Here is a 15176-nt window from a genome sequence, read left to right as displayed (position 1 = left end):
AGCTCGTAAATAATTTTGTGGCTCTAGCTCAAATAGACTACTTTTCTCCTTTATACCTGGTGGTTCTCTGAGCTGAATGTTATTTAAGAGAAGCAGCATGGGCAGGATACCACCTAAGAAATAGATTCAATCAAAGTAGCATTTGAGAGGAATGAAGATGTCCAAAAGTATTTTATGTCTTGCAATTAAGATATGTGTTTGCTCAGATTAGTCCCAAGGTATCCAGAAGAATGGCATATCTTCTGGCTGCTTTCTGCAGATCTGAATCTTCATCAAATGTTTGAGCCTTTATGCTGAAGACCCTACATTTTTTGTTACCCACTTTCTCTGGTTAGGTATGGATAGAGTGTAACAATCATTGCATGTTCAGAAAAACAATAGCTGAAGTGTACCTATAACTCTATTCCCCCTTTATAACATTAATGATCTTGCTGTAACTCAAGAGAGACTGGCCTTACAGAAGCCACATAGCTATCATTATGTGTGTGTATACATCCCAAAACTATTCATAATCATTTCCATTCCGTTGGCTTTGGTTCCATCCTTGATTGGTTAGTTGTCATTCAAGTGCAGGGAGACCATGTAGCTTGTGAAAGCTGTATTTGAGACAGCAAAACTGCCAAAAATATCTGAGTATGTAACTTGACTATCCAATTATATTAACAAATGATGATGGCTAGAGCTTGAGATGGTGGAAAATGAAATGGAGACCCAATTTTCTACTAGTAATACTTTCTAAAATGACACTCCACTACTTCATGTTAGCTTTTCCCCTCCCTGTCCTTTTTTTCCCCCTCTAACTTCTCCAGAAGCCTTATCAGTCTCAGCTTTTGTGCCATTGAGTGGCTGTACTGTTGAGCCTCATCTCCATAGATAAAAATCTCTACCACCACAGAGGGTATTTCTCTTCATTTCTCCTCTGTCTGAAGCAATTTTTGTCTGTGGGTTTATTCCCCACCTTTGGAATATGACCTAATGTCCATCACACTTGAAATAAATAAAGCCTGGTTCAATGTTATCTGCAAATCCTGGCTTGGCAAAAAAAATCAGCATGCAGCAAAAATAGCAAACTGTTCACTCTACCAGCAAGAAAATGGCAATATTGCCAGCTTTTATTATGATACTGTGACTAGTATGATTCTCATTGTCCATGCTCCTGAAAGGAAGAAGATAGATAAACTTTTGTTAAAAGAGATTTATTTATAGTCTTCCTGTTTGCACAAAAAAGTTTGAAAATTTGACCTCAATATGCCCTAAAGGCTTTAACCCAGGAAATGAAATGTCCTCGTGTATATATTTTTAGATTTCATGGTTTTAAGCTTCACCGTAGGACTTTTGGGTTTTACTCACAGTGTTTGAGTGCTTGAGGTTAGTAGCACTACAATGACTAATAAAATCATGGGATTTTATAATCAGGAAAATATAAGATTACATTCAAACTACAAGTCTCAGTGCAAAGGATAGAGAACAGATGTATTTCACATACTGTTTTTTCCTTCTCACAAACCATATTTTAAAATACTTCACAGAATTAGAAACACAGAAGAAAGTCTCACCCCAACCCTATTTAACTGACAGCCTGGGGAAATAGAAATTAAGATGATGAGACATGTGATTTCATCTAAGGTTAGAAATGTGATCAGGGATCAATGAGACATAAAAATAAAGAGAATATGTATACAGTAAAGTTATATGAAACAATATCTAAGAAGATGCTCACATTCATAGTGCCTAGACTCTATGAACAGAGAAAGACCACAGAGCAGAGGTCAGAGAAGGCGACAGCTACATCTGTGAGGAAGGCTGCAGGCAGTCAAGGCAGCTGGTTTAAAAAATGGAAAATAAAAAAATGTGATTGGCAATTTTTACTAGATCATGGGATGCCTGCTTGTGATGGGGTGATGTGTTCAGACAGTGTTGCTTGTTAGGTAAGCTGAGTTTAATAACCATTTTGGTCTTGTGAGTGAACACATGAATTGAAATTGCTACACCATGGAGATCCTGTTACCATTAACTGATGTGCAGCTCCATCAGCAGATGTGTATTCTGAAGGACATATCTGTTTTGAAGTTGACATGTTATACACTCTCTTTACCGCAAGCGAGATGTAAGGGGCAGAAATCACAAGCTCCAGTCTCCCTGAGGCAGCGGGAGATGGTCTCCTTGCCTGCAGGAGCTGTGCACTGGTGGAGGAGCTGTGTCCCCAGGTAAAAGAACCATGGGAGGAGGTCAGCAGACTGCACAGCATCAGAGATGATGAGAAAGGGATTGATCAGATCTTCTCAGAGATCCTGCTCCACTTGCAGATCTGCGACTACAGAATATGTTCAATGCCCTAGCTTCAGGTGAGGGACTAGGAGTTCGCTCCAACAAAGCAACCAAATCTGATGAGCCTGTGTCATGCAGGAGCACCAGGAGGAAACAACAAGTGATAACAGTGGGCAACTCACTGCTTTAAGGGATGGAGGCCCCATCTGATGACCAGACCTGCTTGTCTAGGAAGGTTTGCTGGTTGCTGGGAGTTCAGATCTGGAACATTGTAGAGAGGCTGCCTAGGCTTGAATGGCCCTTGGATTATTATCTCCTGCTGCTCTTCCACATAGGCACCAATGATACTGCCACAGGAGATCCTGACTGTTTCAAGTGTGACTGCATGACTAACCATCTGGAAAGCAGATTTGCAGAAAGGTACCTCAGTAAGAGCTGCATCAGGAAGGTCATTGTCAGCAGGTTGAGAAAGGTGATCCTTCCTCTCTGCTCAGCACTGGTGAGACACATCTGGACTCCAGAGTCCAGTACTGTGCTCCCCAGTAAAGAGAGACATGGACATACTGGAGCAAGTCCAGCAAAGATGAACAAAAATTATTAGGGATTGGAGCATTGGACACTCGAGGAGAGGTTGAGTGAGCTGGTTTTGTTCATCCTGGAGAAGAGAAGGGTCACTGGGTGGTCTTATCAATGTGTATAAATACCTGATGGGATGATGTAAAGAAGGTGGAGCCAGACTCTTTTCAGTGTTGCACAGTGAAAGGAAGAGGCAATAGGCACAAATGGAAATACAGGAAATTCTGTTTAAATGTAAGAATATTTCTTTTTTTTTTAATTGTGAGAGTGGTTTAACACTGGAAAAGGTTGTCCAGAGAGGTTGTGGAGTCTCCATCTTGGAGAAATTCAAGACCAAACTGGACATGGGCCCAAGCAATATGCTTTAGCTGATCCTGCTCTGAGCAGAGAGGTTGCAGAGACTAGATGATCTCCAAAGGTGCCCTCCCACCTCAGCTATTCTGTGAGTCCCAGCCCTTGAAAATGACATTGATGATGGGCAGCCAAAGATTTCTTCCTTTCTTAGTGTTCAAGGCAGGAAAATTTACACAGTTTATAGTCAGCTAATGGAAGTTCTTCAGGACCTACATGTACAAAGAAAAGTTTTCTGAGGCAAACTCTTCATGTTTTTAATTGGAGAACGTGGTAAAACACTTCCTCAATATATCACCTGGCCATTGTGCTGAAAGAAACTGACGGGAAAATTGGATATTGACAGATGGGAAAGGGTGGGAAAAAAGGCTTCTGAGCCTCATGGGGTGGTGGAGAGTAAGGATTCTGCTTTGTTTTTAATGTTTTCCCTAAATCAAAATTCAGGCCAGATGTGTGCAATGCAGACAGCAGCACAGCTTCACAGATCCATGTTACTGTGTAAGTAGTGTGGAGAGGCCCTGGCTACCACTGGAAAGTATCTGCTGTCTTCCAGTACTGAGAAATCTGCAGGATTTCAAGAAAGCCTTGAAAATCCTCCATTCAGTTGTGATATTTTTCCAACACAACGATTTTAACAGGACAAACTGATTAGAGAAATATTTAATTATCCTGATTCCCAGTACTATGGTACTAGCTATGTCCCACCATAAGTTTATTTTTATTTTGTACACAACGGGCTACAGTTTGGCTGAAAATGTTTTATACCAGCATTTCTTTTGGATGAGCTGATGTATATGAACAACAGAGTGGCTTTATGAGGCAAATATATTTTGCCAATTTTGAACGAATGATATTGTCCCATTCCTTTGTTGAGTAGTGTCTCATGAAATCTGAAATGCTGTTGCGTGCTGATACTGACAGATGCCGTAAGAAAGAATCTGTGGATGGACAAGTCATATGGACATGGCAGCTATAGGGAAAAAATTGTGAATGTCTTAGCAGTTTATTTTATTCAGTTAATGAGTTTGAGCTGAGAAAAAAAAAAATGCTCCAATTGAGTAGAATCATAGAATGATAGAATAGTTTGGGTTGGAAGGGACCTCTAAAGGTCATCTAGTCCAACCCCCCTGCCGTGGGCAGGGACATCTTCAACTAGATCAGGTTGCTCAGAGCCCCGTCCAACCTGACCTGGAATGTTTCCAGGGATGGGGCATCCACCACCTCTCCGGGCAACCTGGGCCAGTGTTTCACCACCCTCAGCATAAATAATTTCTTCCTTCTATCTAGTCTAAATCTACCCCCCTTTGGTTTAAAGCCATCCCCCCTTGTCCTGTCACAACAGGCCCTGCTAAAAAGTTTGCTGCCATCTTTTTTATAAGCCCCCGTTAAGTACTGACAGGCTGCAATAAGGTCTCCCCGAAACCTTCTCTTCTCTAGGCTGAACAACCCCAACTCTCTCAGCCTTTCTTCATAGGAGAGGTGTTCCAGCCCCCTGATCATTTTCGTGGGCCTCTTCTGGACCCGCTCCAACAGGTCTGTGTCTTTCTTATGCTGAGGGCTCCAGAGCTGGATGCAGTACTGCAGGTGGGGTCTCACCAGAGCAGAGTAGAGGGGCAGAATCCCCTCCCTCGACCTGCTGGCCACGCTTCTTTGGATGCAGCCCAGGATACGATTGACCTTCTGGGCTGTGAGCGCACATTGCTGGCTCATGTCCAGCTTTTCATCCACCAGTCCCCCCAAGTCCTTCTTGGCAGGGCTGCTCTCAATCCCTTCATCCCCCAGCCTGTACTGATACCCGGGGTTGCCCCAACCCAGGTGCAGGACCTTGCACTTGGCCTTCTTAAACCTCATGAGGTTCACACGGGCCCACTGCGTGAGTGGGCTATGAGTAGCCTCATACCGTATCTAACGTATGTTTCAAAATACTGATACTAGAAACAGACCTATACTTGATGAACTCCAGATGATTCCACTCATGTTAATACAGAGAAAAAACCTCGGCATCTTCCCTCCTCCATCCCGTTCCCCTGCCAAAGGTAATCCAGAGATTCTTACGCTGTTAAAGTCATTATGACATAGTTTGGAAGTAGAAAAAATGAAAATGATTCACTCATCTTTCCTATGATATTTAAAAATGTATTTTGCAGTAGCTCTAAGTACAAGGCAGCTAGAAAACTTTCAGCAATTTATATAAATAAATATTGTAGGAAAAATCTTTGAAGCGGGAGATCATGAGTGAACACATCTGCTTAACATAACTGAAAGCACAAGGGTTTGAGACCTTTCCCTTCTGTTCTTCCAAGCAAAATTAAAAAGAAAGATGTGCTTTGTTTTAATGTTTTACTCATAAACTTTTGCATTGTCTTGTATTTTAACACTTACATAGCAAAAGCAGTGTGTAGATAAATAAATATCTCATTTCTCTTAGTAGCAGAAGTATTTTGGTTCTCATTGACATAGCATAAATGTCATCTTTGATAGTAAGACTCCCATTTACTTTTGACTAAATAAAGCCTTTAGGAGATAATGTTAAAAAAAAGATCTTTGGTTCTTTAATTTCAATCATGAGAAAAATTTTTGAGGGTACTAGAGTTTAAACAGTTCAATATAATATCCAAGAATCTGACCTTGCTTTACAAGACCTTGCTTGTCTCTTGATCAAAAGGATGGAGCACATGAATTAAGAAGTCTTTTCCATCTTGAAATACTAGGATTCTGTGATTCATTCTATTCATAACACAGCCTGAAACCTTTTTCCATTATTATCCAGTCAGTAATGCTGAAAAAAACCATCCTGAAGCCTAACGATCTTGTTCAAATATTTTTTGAGCGGAGGAAGGGATGAAATAGAAAAAATCGAAGAAAACTCAGGCCTCAGTAAAGATTTTCCCCGTAGGGGAAACGAAAGAACTAATTAATAATAACTTTTCCTCCTTTTCCATACAAATGTGTCTTTTCTTCAGACAACATATAAATGCTAGATTGTTATAAGGTTTCATATGTTTCTGCCTGCTAAGGAGCCTGTGACTAATGTTACTCACAGGAAGATGTCTTTTCCAAACTGGTAATGACCATGACCAAACCTAGATGTTTCTGTGCAGAGAAGTGGGTGAACCTTCTTTATCTCCTGAACATTGTAACAAATATGGAACTGTACAAGAGTGCTGTGGTAACTTAGCTTCAGGGAGTGCCACACTTAAAGAAATGAAAAGCCTAATACATGCCAGATCAGTAAGATCCAACTTTACGAACAGACAAAATTTTTAAACATTTAAAAATTGCTTACTATAAAAAATAGAACAGAGTAAAAAAATGAAACTGCAACCAGATTTTAAGTCATCTTAACCCATTAATGATAATGGTATGACTTAGATGTTCCAGCATCTCAGTGTCGTGGTTTAACCTCAGTCGGCAACTGAGCACCACAGAGCCGCTCGCTCACTCCCCCCGCCCTCCCCCCCCGGTGGGATGGGGGAGAGAACCCAAAGAGCAGAAGTGAGAAAAACTCATGGGTTGAGATAAAAACAGTTTAATAATTGAAATAAAATAATAATAATAATAATAATAATAATAATAATAATAATAATAATAATGATGATGATGATGATGATGATGTAATAATAATAATAAAAAAAGAATATACAAAGTAAGTGATGCACAGTGCAATTGCTCACCACCCGCCGACCAATGCCCAGCCAGTCCGAGCAGCGGCCCCCCTGGCCAGCTTTCCCCCAGTTTATGTACTGAGCATGACGTCCCATGGTATGGAATGTCCCTTTGGCCAGTTGGGGTCAGCTGTCCTGGCTGTGCCCCCTCCCAGCTTCTTGTGCACCTCCAGCCTTCTCAGTTGGTAGAGCATGGGAAGCTGAGAAGTCCTTGACTAGTGTAAGCATTACCTAGCAACACCTAAAACATTGGTGTGTTATTGACATTGTTCTGGTCCTAAATCCAAAACACAGCACTGTACCAGCTGCTAGGAAGGAAATTAACCCTATCCCAGCCCAAATCAGGACACTCAGCTAGCCTATGAAATTGGCTGCCTTTTGCAATTGATGTTAAATTTGACACGTGTTGGAGACTGCTGGTGCTACACTATATTTTCCTTATCAGAATCACTGATGGTAACTGCTCTAGGCACTTCTGAGGTCCAAAATGGAACAATTGCAAAATGGAACAATTCAAGCAATTGCTCTTTTTTTTCAGTTCTTGTGCTTGAGTGTTGGACATCACGTAATATTTCATGTCCTTGCCTTTTCCTCCTCTTCCTCAAGTCTTTCACAGGAAATATTTCTATTATACATCCTGATTAGATTATATATTTAACTTTAAGTTGCCTTTGTTGTGATTATAGCCTCTTTAAAACACTGTGGTATAATGTTACAAAATATATATCATGAGACATACGAAAAGTACACATTTTTAAAGATTTGTATTATGCATTTTGGCCTATATATGTTTAAATAAAATTGACCTAAGTATGAAGCTGCCAAGACTACATAAGGTACCCCTTTCTGAGATTGTGTTAGATTTAAGGAACCCTGTCACACTGTTAAATTCCTATTATCTTCTAATACCCATCTAAACTTGTAGGCTCTTACCAAACATAGTAATAAGAGGGTTTTTTTCTGGCATTAAATATTAAGCATTAACATCAAGTATGTATAAAGAAAAATGTCATTTTAATGCATTTCTTAATAGTGCTATGCATCCTTTGCCTTTATGTTTCCTCCCAGTGTGTTATTATATGGGCCCTCAAGAAGGTCTCTGTATTTCCTACTTTTATAGCCTCATATTTTATATAAAAAAATTGTAGTCAAGGCAATTCTGGCAAGAACTTTTTCTAATGCCCACTAATACTACTATTCTATAAAAAGAGAGGTCAAGCTTAAATAATACAAGATGTTGCCTCTTTGGCATATAAAAAGATGAAGACGACTTGTATTTTTATTTTGATTGGGAAGATGAGAAAAGAGAAAGACTGTGACACAGTGTGTTTTGTAGCCCTGTCACAAATACTGTGCAAGATTTGCATATGAATTTAAGTAATGTCTACAATTAATATTTAGGTGTTTGGAAATCTTTTAGTTATTGCTTCTACTTTTTCTACATGGTTAAATGTAAAACAGAACAAGAATAAGACTAACAGCTACACCAGATTTCTGATTATTATTTTTACTCTCCTCTGGATAATCTCTAGCTCAGCTTCAGCCTTCTTGATCTGTGGCAGCCAAAACTGAAAACAGTGAAGTGTTACTCTATTTCCTTAAGACTAGGGTACAGAAGAATAAACTACTGATATATCCATGAAGAACCAATGTTGTATGAAATATTTATAATGTCTATAACTTTGATGCAGAAATCAGTGGGATTTAGTGTGCTGCTACTAGGCATAATACTTGTTTCCTCTACGGTTGTCCCAACTGTTCCTGAATTTTTGCAAAGTCTCCAACTTTCTTCTATTTTGAATTTGAAATGACAGTGTAATACCCGGAAAAAGAAGTAGTGGTAAACTGGAAACAACTTACTGAAATTGTTTTGGAAATACAGAAATGTAATTCAGAAAGTTCTAAGTCCAAGAAAGATATTGGGAAGACGACCGGCCTGGCTGAACGGGGAGCTCTTGCTGGGACTCAGGGAAAAAAGAAGAGTTTACCGCTTGTGGAAGAAGGGGCAGGCAATTCAAGAAGAGTACAGGGATCTCGTTAGGTCGTGCAGAGAAGAAATGAGAAAGGCAAAAGCCCAGCTAGAACGCAATCTGGCCGCTGTCGTTAAAGACAACAAAAAAAGCTTTTAGAAATATATTAATGACAAGAAGAGAGCCAAGGAGAATCTCCATCCCTTGTTGGATGCGGGGGGGAACATTGTCACTGAGGATGAGGAAAAGGCTGAGGTACCTAATGCCTTCTTTGCCTCAGTCTTTAACAGGCAGACCAGTTATCCTCAGGGTACTCGGCCCCCCCGAGCTGGAAGACAGGGACGGCGAGCAGGATGAACCCCCCGTAATCCAAGAGGAAGCAGTCAATGACCTGCTACGCCACCTGGATGCTCACAAGTCTATGGGGCCGGATGGGATCCACCCGAGAGTGCTGAGGGAGCTGGCGGAGGAGCTCGCCAAGCCACTCTCCATCATTTATCAGCAGTCCTGGTTAACGGGGGAGGTCCCGGACGACTGGAGGCTTGCCAATGTGACGCCCATCTACAAGAAGGGCCGGAAGGAGGATCCGGGGAACTACAGGCCTGTCAGCCTGACCTCGGTGCCGGGGAAGATTATGGAGTGGTTCATCTTGAGGGCGCTCACAAGGCATGAGCGGGACAACCAGGGGATCCGGCCTAGCCAGCACGGGTTCATGAGAGGCAGGTCCTGCTTGACCAACCTGATCTCCTTCTATGACCAGGTGACCCGCCTAGTGGACGAGGGAAAGGCTGTGGATGTGGTCTACCTGGACTTCAGTAAGGCCTTTGACACCGTCTCCCACAGCATTCTCCTCGAGAAGCTGGCGGCTCACGGCTTAGACAGGTGGACTCTGCGCTGGGTCAAAAACTGGCTGGACGGCCGGGCCCAGAGAGTTGTGGTGAATGGAGTTCAATCCAGTTGGCGGCCGGTCACGAGCGGTGTTCCCCAGGGCTCAGTACTGGGGCCGGTCTTGTTTAATATCTTTATCGATGATCTGGATGAGGGGATTGAGTGCACCCTCAGTCAGTTTGCAGACGACACCAAGTTGGGTGGGAGTGTTGATCTGCTCGAGGGTAGGAAGGCTCTGCAGAGGGACCTGGACAGGCTGGATCCATGGGCCCAGACCAATTGTATGAGGTTCAACAAGGCCAAGTGCCGGGTCCTGCACTTGGGCCACAACAACCCCATGCAGCGCTACAGGCTTGGGGAAGAGTGGCTGGAAAGCTGCCTGTCGGAAAAGGACCTGGGGGTGCTGGTCGACAGCCGGCTGAACATGAGCCGGCAGTGTGTCCAGGCGGCCAAGAAGGCCAAGGGCATCCTGGCCTGTATCAGAAATAGTGTGGCCAGCAGGAGTAGGGAAGTGATCGTGCCCCTGTACTCGGCACTGGTGAGGCCGCACCTCGAATACTGTGTTCAGTTTTGGGCCCCTCACTACAAGAAGGACGTTGAGGTGCTGGAGCGTGTCCAGAGAAGGGCAACGAGGCTGGTGAAGGGTCTGGAGAACAAGTCTTCTGAGGAGCGGCTGAGGGACCTGGGGTTGTTTAGCCTGGAGAAAAGGAGGCTGAGGGGAGACCTCATTGCTCTCTACAACTACCTGAAAGGAGGTTGTAGCGAGGTGGGTGTTGGTCTCTTCTCCCAAGTAACAAGCGATAGGACGAGGGGAAATGGCCTCAGGTTGCACCAGGGGAGGTTTAGATTGGACGTGAGGAAAAATTTCTTTACTGAAAGAGTGGTGAAACATTGGAAGAGGCTGCCCAGGGAAGTGGTGGAGTCCCCATCCCTGGAGGTATTTAAAAGACGAGTAGATGAGGCACTTAGGGACATGGTTTAGTGAGCATGGTGGTGTTGGGTCGACGGTTGGACTCGATGACCTTAGAGGTCTTTTCCAACCTCAATGATTCTATGATTCTATGATTCTATATATTCTCCTCACTTTATTTAAAAGTGCTATGGTTAAGAAACTTGCACTGAGTATGTCAAGCACTTGTCCAATTTGCTGCTCCAATAAACATTTTTTTATGTAATGTGGAAGAACTGCAGTCAGGGGAAATGAGAATCTCACTTCACAGTAACCACGGTCCTGGTGGTAGAATGTCCACTTCAAATAGCTCCCGATTCAAGTTCCTAACTGAAATCAGGTAAGTTTTGATTGGTGAAATGAGTCATTTGACAACAACTCTCCGGCCTATTATGAAGTTCATTCTGGACCCCAGAAATGTCTTCTAATAAAATTTAATTAATTAAACTTATACATTACACAAAGTTTCATTTTCAACAAATCTACACTTTATAGTAAAGAAACCCAAAACAATGACAAAAGTATTCCTGATGAACTGTTTGGATTGAATGGAGGTGTAAAAGGGAATGGCAAGCATTCAAACAGTCACAGAGAATCACAGAATCACAGAATCATAGAATGGTTTGGGTTGGAAGGGACCTTCAAAGATCATCTAGTCCATGCCCCCTGCCTTGGGCAGGGATATATTTCTCTAGATCAGGCTGCTCAAAGACCCGTCCAATCTGACTTTGAACATTTCCAGTGATGGAGCATCCACAATATCCACCTGTTCCAGTGTCCCACCACCCTCATTGTAAAAAAATTCTTCCTTACATCCAATGTAAATCTACCCTCTTTCAGTTTAAAACCATTGCCCCTTGGCCTGTCACTACAGGCCCTGGTAAAAAGTGTTTCTCTTTCTTTCTTATAAGTCCTTTTTTATATTGAAAGGCTGCAATAAGGTCTCCCTGGACTCTTCTCTTCTCCAGACTAAACAACCCCAGCTCTCTCAGCTTTTCTTCACAGGAGAGGTGTTCTAGCCCTCCGACCATTTTCGTGGCCCTCCTCTGGACCTAACAGATCCATGTCTTTCTTGTACTGGGTACCCCAGAACTGGAGACAGTACTCCAGCTGGGGTCTCATGAGAGCAGAGTAGAAGGGGAGAATCATCTCCCTCCCATGACCTGCTGGACATGCTTCTTTTTATGCAGCCCAGGCTACGAAAAGCTTTGATGTAGAAGGTTATGGTAAACAGGGATTTTATAAGATTTGAGTGCTTCCACTTACAATAGGAACAGGAAAAACAAATCTCTGGGAGCAATATACTATAAGAACCAGAAAAATATTCAAGAACCTGTGCAAAAGTGATCCTGATAGCTTTTGTTGTATCTTACAGTTGAGTTGATAGGTTAGATGCAATTAATCTCACTCATCTTTAGCTACCTACATATGTCAGGCTTATCTTTAGTTTTACAAGGATTTAAGTATGTTCATGTTATTAGCTAGCAAACAGTAAATGAAGCAGTGTGACAGTGCTCCATCTAGCAAAAGCATCAGCAAACAGGGAAATGTAGTAAACAGAAACAAATGAGCACTGGAAACAAAGCTAGGAGGTATCATGGAAAGTCTCAGATCACAGGGAATGATCACGTAGATAAAATCCTACTTCTACAAGCATGAAAGCAATGGGGAAGCAGGACTGGTGTCTGTACAAAGACAATGAGGGATAAAACCAGGAAAATGAAGGAAAATATGAAAAGGATAAGTCAGCAACATGTCATTGTCTGGAAAAATACCTAAAATGCTGGGAAAGATATTTAAATAAGACTTTCATTTCAGACATCCATGCCTATAGATGCATCTATATCTATATACATCTATACTGAAGTTAAAGAGATTCTCCAAAGCTGTGCTCAAGTCTAGGCTCCATGTCCAAATCAGTGAATTTTCAAATGTGGCCCCCAGTGTGGATGTAGCACAGGGGAGCCTGCAGGCCTAGTCATCTAATATCCTGTTGGTATGCTATCAGGTAATTAGTATCTCTGCAAGGAATGCTCCCAAGTGGCGGTAAGGTCCCTCATCTTTATTGGAAGTGGATCTAAGATCATACCATTTCAACAACACGCACCTAATAAGAGTATGGAGGAATGCTGGCTTCACACCCACAACCAAGAAGCTAAAAAATATCCACACATAACTTTGAATATGTTAAAAATATATTAAAAATACTTAACTAGGGATAGGATTGTATACAAGAGATGTCATTCCAGACTACATGACATTAAATGTAAGCCCCAGTAAAAGGGTCAAGACAATAAATTAATACAAAATAAATATTAATACCAACATAATTACATGGATAATAAATTCAAAATACAAGGCTTCAATGAGAATCAAGAAGGGAAACAGGTGACCTGAAATACAGGCATATTTGTCATGGTGCACATTATGTGGAAAACAATGTGCAGAAAGGCAGAAAGAAAAATGCTCTATCTTTAGGCAATAAAGCACAATGTGTGGGAAAGAGAATCACTTTATCCTCTAAAGTCGTGCTATCTCAAGAAGGAAAAAATACATAACAATCACGAAGGCTGTAAAGATTTGTAGTAAAGGGAAGGATAACTTCAGCCTAACTTTAGAAGACTAAGAGACGCCGAGGATGAAGTTTTCCAGAAGAATGCCAATGACTCCATTTCTATGCTTGCAACTATGCTGTTAGACCAATGACTAAATTTAGTTGCCACTGGTTTATGGAGCCAGGCGCAATTTAATGCCAAGAACACCAGAAAACAGCAACATTATACTGGAGAAGTGAGGCCAAGTGTTGTTCATCTATAATAAACTATTCAAGAGACAGTGGACAAATACAGAATCTTGGTAAGAAGCCCATGAACCAACAGTCAAGGAAATGGTACACCTAGAAGCAAGATGAAGCTAGAAAGAGTTCCTCACACAGTCTGTAAAACTACAAGAACACAGAATGTCTTTAATGTTGTTCTAACTAATAAAGCGCTCGCAGCCCAGAAGGCCAATCATATCGTGGGCTGCATCAAAAGCAGTGTGGCCAGCAGGTCGAGGGAGGTGATTCTGCCCCTCTACTCTGCTCTGGTGAGACCCCACCTGCAGTACTGCGTCCAGCTCTGGAGACCTCAGCATAAGAAAGACACGGACCTGTTGGAGCGGGTCCAGAAGAGGCCCACAAAAATGATCAGGGGGCTGGAACACCTCTCCTATGAAGAAAGGCTGAGAGAGTTGGGGTTGGTCAGCCTGGAGAAGAGAAGGCTTCGGGGAGAGCTTATTGCAGCTCATCAGTATTTCAAGGGGGTTTATAAGAAAGATGGGGACAGACTTTTTAGCAGGGCCTGTTGCAACAGGACAAGGGGGGATGGCTTTAAACTAAAGGGGGGTAGATTTAGACTAGATGTAAGGAAGCAATTTTTTACGCTGAGGGTGGTGAAACACTGGCACAGGTTGCCCAGAGAGGTGGTGGATGCCCCATCCCTGGAAACATTCCAGGTCAGGTTGGACGGGGCTCTGAGCAACCTGATCTAGTTGAAGATGTCCCTGCCCACGGCAGGGGGGTTGGACTAGATGACCTTTAGAGGTCCCTTCCAACCAAAACTATTCTATGATTCTATGATTTTTATATAGCTGCCTACAAAAAAAGCATCATTTCAACCCTTGACATTTTCAGGGCAGCTGTCTAGAACTGGTGAGAAATCCTTCAAGTAAATTGTCAAGCGCTCAAAACCCCAATGTTTTAAAGAAAAAATAAATCATTAACATGACCACAACCCTAAAATGCTACTATCCTGCAGAGTGATTAGAGTGAAAGTGTAATTTTCAACAGCAAGTTAGGAAAAATACTAATCTAAAGCTAGCAGGCCAAAGCTGTTGCCAGTAGATGACTAGTACGCTCAGAAAATGCATCTGGAATAACTGTATAATTTGAGTTATAGTCTTATCTCAGAGTCATTAGAAAATGACTATAAAAAAGCACTACCAAGTGTACCTGAATGGTTAAAATACGTGCTTTTGAAACATCTGTGCTGTGAGGTTAGAATAAAAGTTACTCAAAAAAGCCACTTATGGTGGAAATACAGTGTAGGGCAAACTTGCCAGGACATGGAGAGTGCAATGGAACATGAGATAATGTTATCAATACTCTATAATGTCTCTGCAACACTGAAAACCACAGCAGAATAGCGGCAGCCAGCCAGAGGGCCTCAAAAAAGGACAAGGAAGAGCTTGTATTAAGAACTTTATTAAGAACTACTAGGATACCCACCAAACACTTTGAAGACATAAATAACTGTGTGACTCCCACTAATAGCAGCACAGACATGAAAGCCTTTGAAGACTATCAGGTTGGGAGGGTTGTGATGGTTCACATCATCTACATTCCAGTGATCTGTAGTCCCAACAACTTACGAAACACTTGAAAAAAGACACAGAAAAAGCAGTATTTAAAAGGCAATAAAAGAACCTGTAAGGAGGCTGGATATACATCAAGAAGTCTTAGTCTGCAGG

The sequence above is a fragment of the Aptenodytes patagonicus genome, chromosome 4 (assembly GCF_965638725.1).
Source record: "Aptenodytes patagonicus chromosome 4, bAptPat1.pri.cur, whole genome shotgun sequence".
Taxonomy (NCBI): Eukaryota; Metazoa; Chordata; class Aves; order Sphenisciformes; family Spheniscidae; genus Aptenodytes; species Aptenodytes patagonicus.
This window is presented reverse-complemented; position numbering follows the sequence as displayed.